Genomic DNA, 8,926 nt, shown 5'->3' with positions numbered 1-8,926 from the left:
ATTCCCTGGTGTTACTGTCCATTTTGTTACTGCAAGAAAAGTTACTCCAATGACGTATCTAATTACTCCATGGACAATTTACATAAATAATATTTAAAAAGAATGCAAGTTGGAGTCATATGTTTTATGTTCCTCCCTTATTTAAAACTAACCAGTAATTAATTTTCTTTAAAATGCCAAATTATTTACTAAATGTTTTTACCATTTGAAAATCCTATGATTTTGCAGTCTTCGTTATGCAAAGGACAGAACTGGGTAACTCCGCGGACCAATTGGAAAAAAACCCTTTAAATTGCCAATTCTAATACAAAATTTGTGTAAAGTTTATTGCAATGTAAAAAAACCAGAAATATCTTTATTAAATTGGCATTTATTTTTTTATATTATATTTCCATGAGCTATAAGTTAATTAAATAAATAATTTGAGCAACACAAAGCACAATGTTTGGTAACACAATGGATGTAAAACCGGTTAAATATTTATGTTATTAACATACTCTTTGCATCTCCTTTTGTTTCTGTAGTAAAATATACAACTTTTCTTCATTTTGATTAAATTGAAATATCAAAATGCATTATGTAATACAATCATATCCCCTTTTATGCTCTTTAATAGTAGCCTATGGTAACACCATAGACAAATTCAGTTACTCAAGGGACACAGCAAGGATCAAAGATAGAAAAATAAAACAAGCGAGTGGTAATTGTGCTCATTGTATAGCAAAAAACAATTGTGGTGGGATTTTGCAATTTAAGTAACAATAAAACTAGAGGTACTGTGAGCAATGAGCGCACTAAATGATACCCCCCGCCTCCCACATGAATAAAATGGCAGTGTCCATGTTTTGCTCTGGAAAATCCAAAATATATGTCAGATCAAAAAGTAAAATAAGAGGTGCACAATAGCAATATGTAATAAAAATTCTGTGAAAGTTTCATCAAATTTCATTCAGTGATATGAGAGGAGTTGCGGATAAGAGATGGGTACCCCAAAGCGTACCAGACGGACGGACGGACAGACGGACGTTCGGACGTGCAGACGGACGGAATTAACGATTACTATATACCCTCCCGCTTTTCAAGCGGGGGGTATAATAATGAAGTTCTAAAAATAAATGATGATTAAAAATGGTAACTCAAAGGAAGTTTTAGGTAACACAAGGGAAAGTGAAATAAGGCAGAATATGATTTGTTTTCTGCAGTCTGAGGATTCTAGTTATGTTCTCGTGATGAAGATGATGTAAAAATGACACATTAAAAGGTTTCAATGAAGCCAATAGAATCCAAGACATAAAAGATAGATTTATATCATTGAATTGCAAATACCTTTTAAAGTTATATCAGATACGGAACATTCTTTGCAAATGCATGAAAAGTCCTTTAATCATGTAAACCCTTAGATGAAAAAATCACAAATTGTTCATAACTGTTCTAAAAGGATTTCAAAATGAGTTTTTAAGGAGACAATGTACCAGTCATTACCCTAGAATACAGTTTTGCATATAGTTGAGGATGTTCTTCAGATTTGTCTAACTGAAATTCCTCAGAACTCTGTTCTACATCCTGTAAAAGTTGGTGCTGATAGAAGTTTTTAACCTTGGATGTACATAAGCTTTTGAAAATAAAGAAATTAATGGTGAAGATTATAAATGCGATAACATTACAGTCTTACAGGTATAATCATAGGATGTCCTTTTAAGTACATGTAATTACTTTATTAGTGATATGATGCAAAAAAGCACAAATAAAATTCTAATCATTATACCCCCCGCTTGAAAAGTGGGAGGGTATACAGTAATCGTTATGTCCGTCCGTCCGTCCGTCCGTCTGTCTAGTTGGACGTCCGTCCACCCGTCTGTCTGTTACGCTTTGGGGTACCAATCTCTTATCCGCAACTCCTCTTATACCACTAAGTGAAATTTAACGAAACTTTCTCAGAATCTTTATTACATATTGCCATTGGACTCTGCAAAGACAATACAATTTTGAAAATCTATAACTGAACAACTAGTATTGGTGAACCCTCAAAACAAAATTAATATATATCAAAACTTTACAAAATGAGCAAAGTTAAAATATTTTTGAGTATGCATGAAATGCACACACACACATTTTGTTTTGTCAACATTTAATAATTTATTCATTAATGAATACCTTATATTGACAAAATTAAGATTTTCAAAGCTCCAGGTATATGACAAACATACAAAGATATATAGCACAATCAAACCCCACAAAGAGGTTGGAGGTGAAGAAGAAACTCCAAGAGTAATTTACCACAAAAGAAGTAATTCTGTATACAGGGTTATTTTTTGCAAAACGTGTTTTATATACACTTGCAAATAATTTTGCTCCATTTTCCATTCAACCAGTCATAGTTCTGTTTTAGAAATTATGCTGTGTAATTTGAAATCACCCCGTTTTAAATTTAAATTACATTCCTTTGTTAGCAAACCTATTTTGTTTTCATGAAACATATGGAGATAACGAACAGTATTCATGCTCAAAAGTCCATAAAACAATACAAAATGGAAGCAAAGCAAACACTGACCTCCAAAAGATCAAACGTGGGATCAGGTGCCATGGAGGAGTGAGCATCCCCTGCTGAGCGGTCACACCCGCCGTGTGCTCCTTGTCATGATAGGAAATAACGGAAAAAACCCGTCATCAACTCAGTGTGTAAACAATGGACTAACAATTAGTATGAAAAACGTCAATCAGCATTTTAACACACTGATAAATTGTATTTGCTGACAAGGTCATTGTATCAACCATAGAACTTACGAAATGATGACTTTAAACGAGACTGCTGGTATTCTTGTTTCACCAACTTGCTTGTCAATAATTTATTATACATACGTAGAGCATGCTCTTGCGGATCAAATCAACTGCGATATATAAATCAGTATGCAGTCGATGAAGGTATATTGCATAAGTAAGGAAAGTTGACTATTGAAAAGTTAAAGTCATCACGTTCTATCATAGTGCTTGTTTGTTACATTAATTACCATTAGCGTTTTTTTTTTCAAGTAAAATATCAAAATATGAAACAGATGCGTCAGACTCTGTGGTATCTTTTATCTCAAGCTCAATGGGATATATCAAGGATACATCGAATGGACATAGGAATGGAATATTGAAAATACGTCGTCAATTTATAACTACCAGTATTTGTCGAGTTGAAGGCCACGCGCAATTCTTTTCTTCTTTCACGTATAAGATTTTGGACAAATTCTGCTTCATTTGAATACAAAACTAAGTCTGGTAATATCTGCTAATGAAGCAAAATTTCTTTTTATTAATAAAATGTACTTGAGATAAACATGACACTTGCAAGCAAAGATAAAGTTGTTTCCTGCTTTGGAAGCTGGGACCAATACTTACGAATCGTATTATCTGCTTAATTCTTAGTTAACTTCTGCAAGTAGTGGAGTGCGCATATATAGATCACGATTCAAATTTCGCGCCAATGACGTCATCAAACTTTCAACCAATCAGAAGACAGCATTTGAATTTTGGTCACGTGACCCTATAGACGGGAAAACCAGATTTTCAAATCACATATGTTTCATCCCTGGGGTGGTCCGGGGTCATTAAATGCAAATCAAAAAGTTACTTAAAAGCTATCGTGTGACCTATCAAATGGAAGATCTCGACGAGGAGAGGTCGTCCCGGGGTTGTTCCGGGGTCATCGAGTGCAAAAGCAAAAGGTTTTCCCAAAAGGTATCATGTGACATATCAAATGGAAGGTCTGGACGAGGAGAGGTCAGCCCGGGGGTGGTCAGGGGTCATTAAGTGCAAAATAAAAAAATTACCCAAAGGGTAGCGTGTGACATATCAAATGGAAGGTCTCAACGCGAAGTGCTCAGCCCGCGGGTGATCTGGGGTCATCAAGTGCAAAATCAAAAGATTACCCAAAGGGTATATTGTGACATATCAAATGGAAGGTCTTGACGAGTTATGTTCAGTCCAGGGGTCTATCGGGCATATCAAGTGCAAATAAAAAATAGATATCAAATGGAAGGTCGAGTAAAGATCAGTCAGGGGTTGATCAAAACAACACATATATTGTTTTTGTTCATATTTTATTGCAAGACATGAAGAGCAATATTTTCGACATAAGTCTGAATACATATAATTTCAAGGCAAGCAATGATAATTGCATTGCATTATGTAGCCATATCATCAGCATTTATCCAAGAATTGAACTTCTTTGGCCAATGCAGCCATTTCACAAAATATTGCTTGTTTGGTCCTCTTCCACGGGTCTTGAGGATCTTTTCAATCTTAAACGTATCCTCGTCTCTAACATCCACTTTTTGGAGTTCCGGTTGATAGAATGTCCCCGTAATGGCTTCGTCATTGTAGTCTTTGAGTTTGTACACTGGAATGCCGTTCCTCAGGAAACGTTGAAACACGATGAAAATTTCACCAGACCACTTTTGATCGTATTCCCTGTCGAAAATGGATGATATTTTCGAAATGCGCACTTTATCACCCACTTTGTACTTGTAGGGCCGCTTTGATTGCTTGCGAGGGATCTCCTCTCGAGACAGGAATGTTGATACGCGCACTTCTTCGTCGTTGTTTGGTCTAACCAGTTCTGGTTCAGTGTCAATGGTGCGGTGGTACGTCTTGTTGTAACTCCGAGCGAATTCCTGAAGACGATCAATGTATCGTTGGGATTGTTTGAATGTCATGTAACGATACATCTTAGTTTTAATCGTCTTGATGGCTCTCTCTGCATAGTTGGCTTTCACTTCGGTGTTTTGAGAATAAAAATGTTCTATGTTGTGATCCTTTAATACATTATTGAAGGCTTTTGATCGGAATTCTTGTCCTTTGTCCGTGCGAAGCTTCTTAGGTTGCCTCCCTTCACGCAATACGTCTTCGAACGCCCGGGCTGTCGTTGGCCCTTTCTTATCCTTTAAAGGTCGCATCCACAGGTACTTGGAGAAGATATCGATGACCAAGAGTACGAACTGCACACCCTCATTTTCTTTGCTGAATTTGGTCATGTCCATGAGATCAGCGTCCCATTGATCATCAAGGCCAGCGACGACGACCTGATTGCGACGATAAGGTCGTCTCACGGGTCGCTGGAGACTGTAGGGTTCCTGTCTCTGTAACCATTTGCGTACCTTGTACTTGCTGATATCATATTTTCCCTCTTTTTGAACGTATCTGAATAATTTATCCACTCCGGTAAAACTACCAGCTGTGGATGGATCGTAATACACTTGCTTGAGATAATCCTCCCAAGACATGTTTCTTCTGGCATGGACAGCGTTAAAATGAAGCTTTAATGTATTTCCACTCCTTATTTAATACCTAAGCACGTGACCTATAATGACATAAAAAACAACAATGCTTTTTTCACTGTTTATTCAAGTAAATGCAACAGTATACAATCGATAGTTCATTCTTCAAACAATAATTGGGAATAGTCTCAAAATGTTATTTAGAGTTCTTAGGATTCATCACTATCTTCTTCCATCTCGCTGTCGTCATCCTTTCCCACTTGGTCTTCGCTTTCGGAAGCATCGTCGATCTCCATATCGCTCTCGGGATCCCACATTTCTTCAAGGACAGGACGGTTCTTATTCAAAGCCATTCTGATGGCTCTGCGTTCGTCATAGCCGTCGGACAGGAAATCTTTAACATCATCCATGACTTTTGTGTGAATGGATCCGTTTTGTAACTGAAGGATGTACAGGATGAGTTGTCCATACTTTTCAGAGAATTTCTTAAGGTCTTTAGAGTTCATTTTTTCCTCCGTTTGAACTCGAGCGTCTTCTCGTGATAGACCTTCCTTTATGTATTTATTATATTTCAGGTCCCATAGTTTTTCGTTGTCTATTTTGGCCCTTTCCATGAGAAAGTTAAAGACTTTGTGTTCGTCATCATTTTCATTCTCTGGTTCGACAGTTGAGGCATTTGATCCATCCACCTCCATGGGGGCAATATCATCTTTCCCTTGTCCGTTTTCTGGACACCATCTTTTCACATGTCTTTGAAGGTCGTGGACGTTTTCAAAGACCAGACCACAATCGTCACAGAAAGGCATATCTTCTGTAGGTGTGACGTGTTGAAAATCCGACCCGATGGATTGGAAGGTTGAAGGAACAGACACGTGGTACGTCCGATCGGTAGGAATATCTGTTGAAGAATGATGGAAATTCTCTGCTTCGTGCTGTTTAATAGAATTCAAGACGTCAGTGCGCATACGTAGATGTTCGGGAGTAGTGGGCTTCAAATCCACTAACAGGTATCCATAAGGTTTGGAAGTGGCGTCTTTAAAATGTCTCAGCAGGTGTTGAGGATTTTCGGGATACATCTGACGAGCCAAGGTCATAACTTGTTGTCTGTCCACAGGATTGTTAAACAGGACCAGGTAATGGCAATTTCGTCTCTGGGTGGGATCTTTGTTGTAGTATAGGTTTTGATTGATGGCTATGACGGACATATTTCTGTGATGACTGCCCTCCGTAAACAATTCGTTGATTCTGGAATCTTTGGATGCCGTAGACATCAGATCATCCAAAATAACGAGATTCCTCGTTCTGGGATGTATAAAGGAATCTTGATCCAAATCCAAAGGTATTCCTTGAATAAATTCGACCTTGGGATAAACGGTACTCTGAATGACATCATACAGGGGTTGCCAACGTTTGTAGAGCCATATGAGTCTCTCGGGAGGAGGCCATATTATTTTCAGGCAGTGTTGCAAGAGCATTTTACAGAAATACGTCTTGCCACAACACGTGGGGCCCGAAATATTCGCAGTAAAGGGATGCCTGCATGAAGACAAAGTCCTGGTGCCGTTGCTGTAAAGGAAGAGTCGCTGATGGAGGCGGCGGTGGCTTGAGTTGCGGCGGCGGCGGCGGGGTGATCATCTGCAGCGGCGGCGGTGGCTTGAATGGCGGCGGCGGCGGCGGTGTGATCACCTGCAGTGGCGACGATGGTGGTGATGGCGGCATTTCCATCATTCCGTGTACACTTCGCTGATGCCGCTTTAAGACATCCTTTCGGGAAAACCAGCCTCGGCAATCGTCACACTGGACTTTATGCATGTTGACTCTTCCGCAGACACTCTTAAAATGTGACCAATTTATTCTTGAATCACTTTTTATAGCTTTAGGCCGAGAAACTGGTCATGACTGCGGGTCGAAATATCAGAGTCAGGCTAATCTCGCCATTCAAGAAGGTGGCATGCTCAAAATCTTTATCTCTTATTTCCAGGCGTATCTTTTTCAACTCTTGGATTCGCATCAGAACTGGGTACGGTCTCGTGAAGATTTGATTCTTGTTGGATTCCAAAACAACACGCCTCAGCAATGGTCTGTATTGTTCACCCACCACAGAAGTGTCGCATGCGTCACAGTAGATGAAAAGCTCCTTCTTTGTGGTCTTGACAGGGGTTGTGATATAAAATTCACTTAATTCTAGTGTCCACTGTTCCTTAAAAACCAACGTTTTTGGCAACGTGACGGTGAAATCAAAAGGTTTGTTGCTTGGGAACAGGTGTTTGCCCTCCGAAGATCGAAGGACTAGCGTCATTGCCATTCTGTTTGATAATGAAGAGATTCACGATTGTTCAGAGCATTTATACTATTAGGAAAGTCTTAAATACTGCACCTAATGGCCCGGAAAAACCCGGAATCGTCCATAAGATAGGTCAAACGCTACCTTGAGGTTATTTTTGGAATTTGCACCTGATGACCCCAGGAACACCCCCGAGTTAAACTCCACTTGTCAAGACTTTTCATTTGAGATATCACATTAAACACTTCAGGTAACTGTTTTGCACTCATGACCCCGGAACACCCCCGGGCTGAACTCTTCTCGTCGAGACCTTCCATTTGATGGGTCACATGATACCCTTTAGGTATTTTTTTATTTTGAACTTAATGACCCCTGACCACCCCCGGGATGACCTCTCCTCTTCCAGACCTTCCATTTGATAGGTCACACGATACCTTTTGAGTAACTTTTCGATTTTGCACTTGATGACCCCGGACCACCCCCGGGCTGAGCTCTACTCGTCGAGACCTTCTATTTGATATGTCGCATGATACCCTTTAGTAACCTTTTGATTTTGCACTTGATGACCCGGAACACCCCCGGGCTGACCTCTTCTCGTGGAGATCTTCCGTTTGATATGTCACACGCTACCTTTTAAGTAAATTTTTGATTTGGCACTAAATGACCCCGGACCACCCCCGGGATGACCTCTCCTCGTCCAGACCTTTCCTTTGATAGGTCACACAATACCCTTTAGGACACCTCTTTGTTGGACCCTTGACCCCCATAAGCATAGGTGATTTAAAAAAAATCCCGCCTATAGGGTCCCGTGACCAAAATTCAAATGCTGCCTTCTGATTGGTCGAAAGTTTGATGACGTCATTGGCGCGAAATTCAAATCGTGATCTATATACGCGCACTCCACTACTTCTGCATTCTGAAAGACAGGTCTGTTATAGTTGGTTTTTATATTGTATATTGCCATTGAATCATATAATGCAAGATTTCAACTATTATTTGATAGATTTAATCTATCTCTGTTTCTTCAGTTTATTTCACTCTACACATTATCTCGTGAACACAACTGATTGGACTTTCTTTCTGTCGTGTCATTTAACAGGTATTAATAGATTCAAAATTAGGGATTGCACAAAATAACGCATATATTACTTTTTATTCTATATACATGCACTTTCTCTTGCTCATTTCTTATATCGATAATAAGGCCAAAAAAAATTAATCAATTGTTTCTCAGGCCAAAAAAATCAAAATTCAATGCGGCAGGCAGGCTTTTTTTTTTTTTGAAGCAGGATTTAGTCTACACCTTTTTTCAAAGTCATTTGTTCAATAAAATGATATCTACTAATTCTTAAGTTTTGTTCTCTGAAATTAGTTATAATAT

The sequence above is a fragment of the Saccostrea cucullata genome, unplaced genomic scaffold (genome assembly GCF_032062105.1).
Source record: "Saccostrea cucullata isolate Sc308-1 unplaced genomic scaffold, CSIRO_AGI_Scuc_v1 ctg1220, whole genome shotgun sequence".
Classification (NCBI taxonomy): Eukaryota; Metazoa; Mollusca; class Bivalvia; order Ostreida; family Ostreidae; genus Saccostrea; species Saccostrea cuccullata.
Note: the sequence above shows the minus strand (reverse complement) of the source record.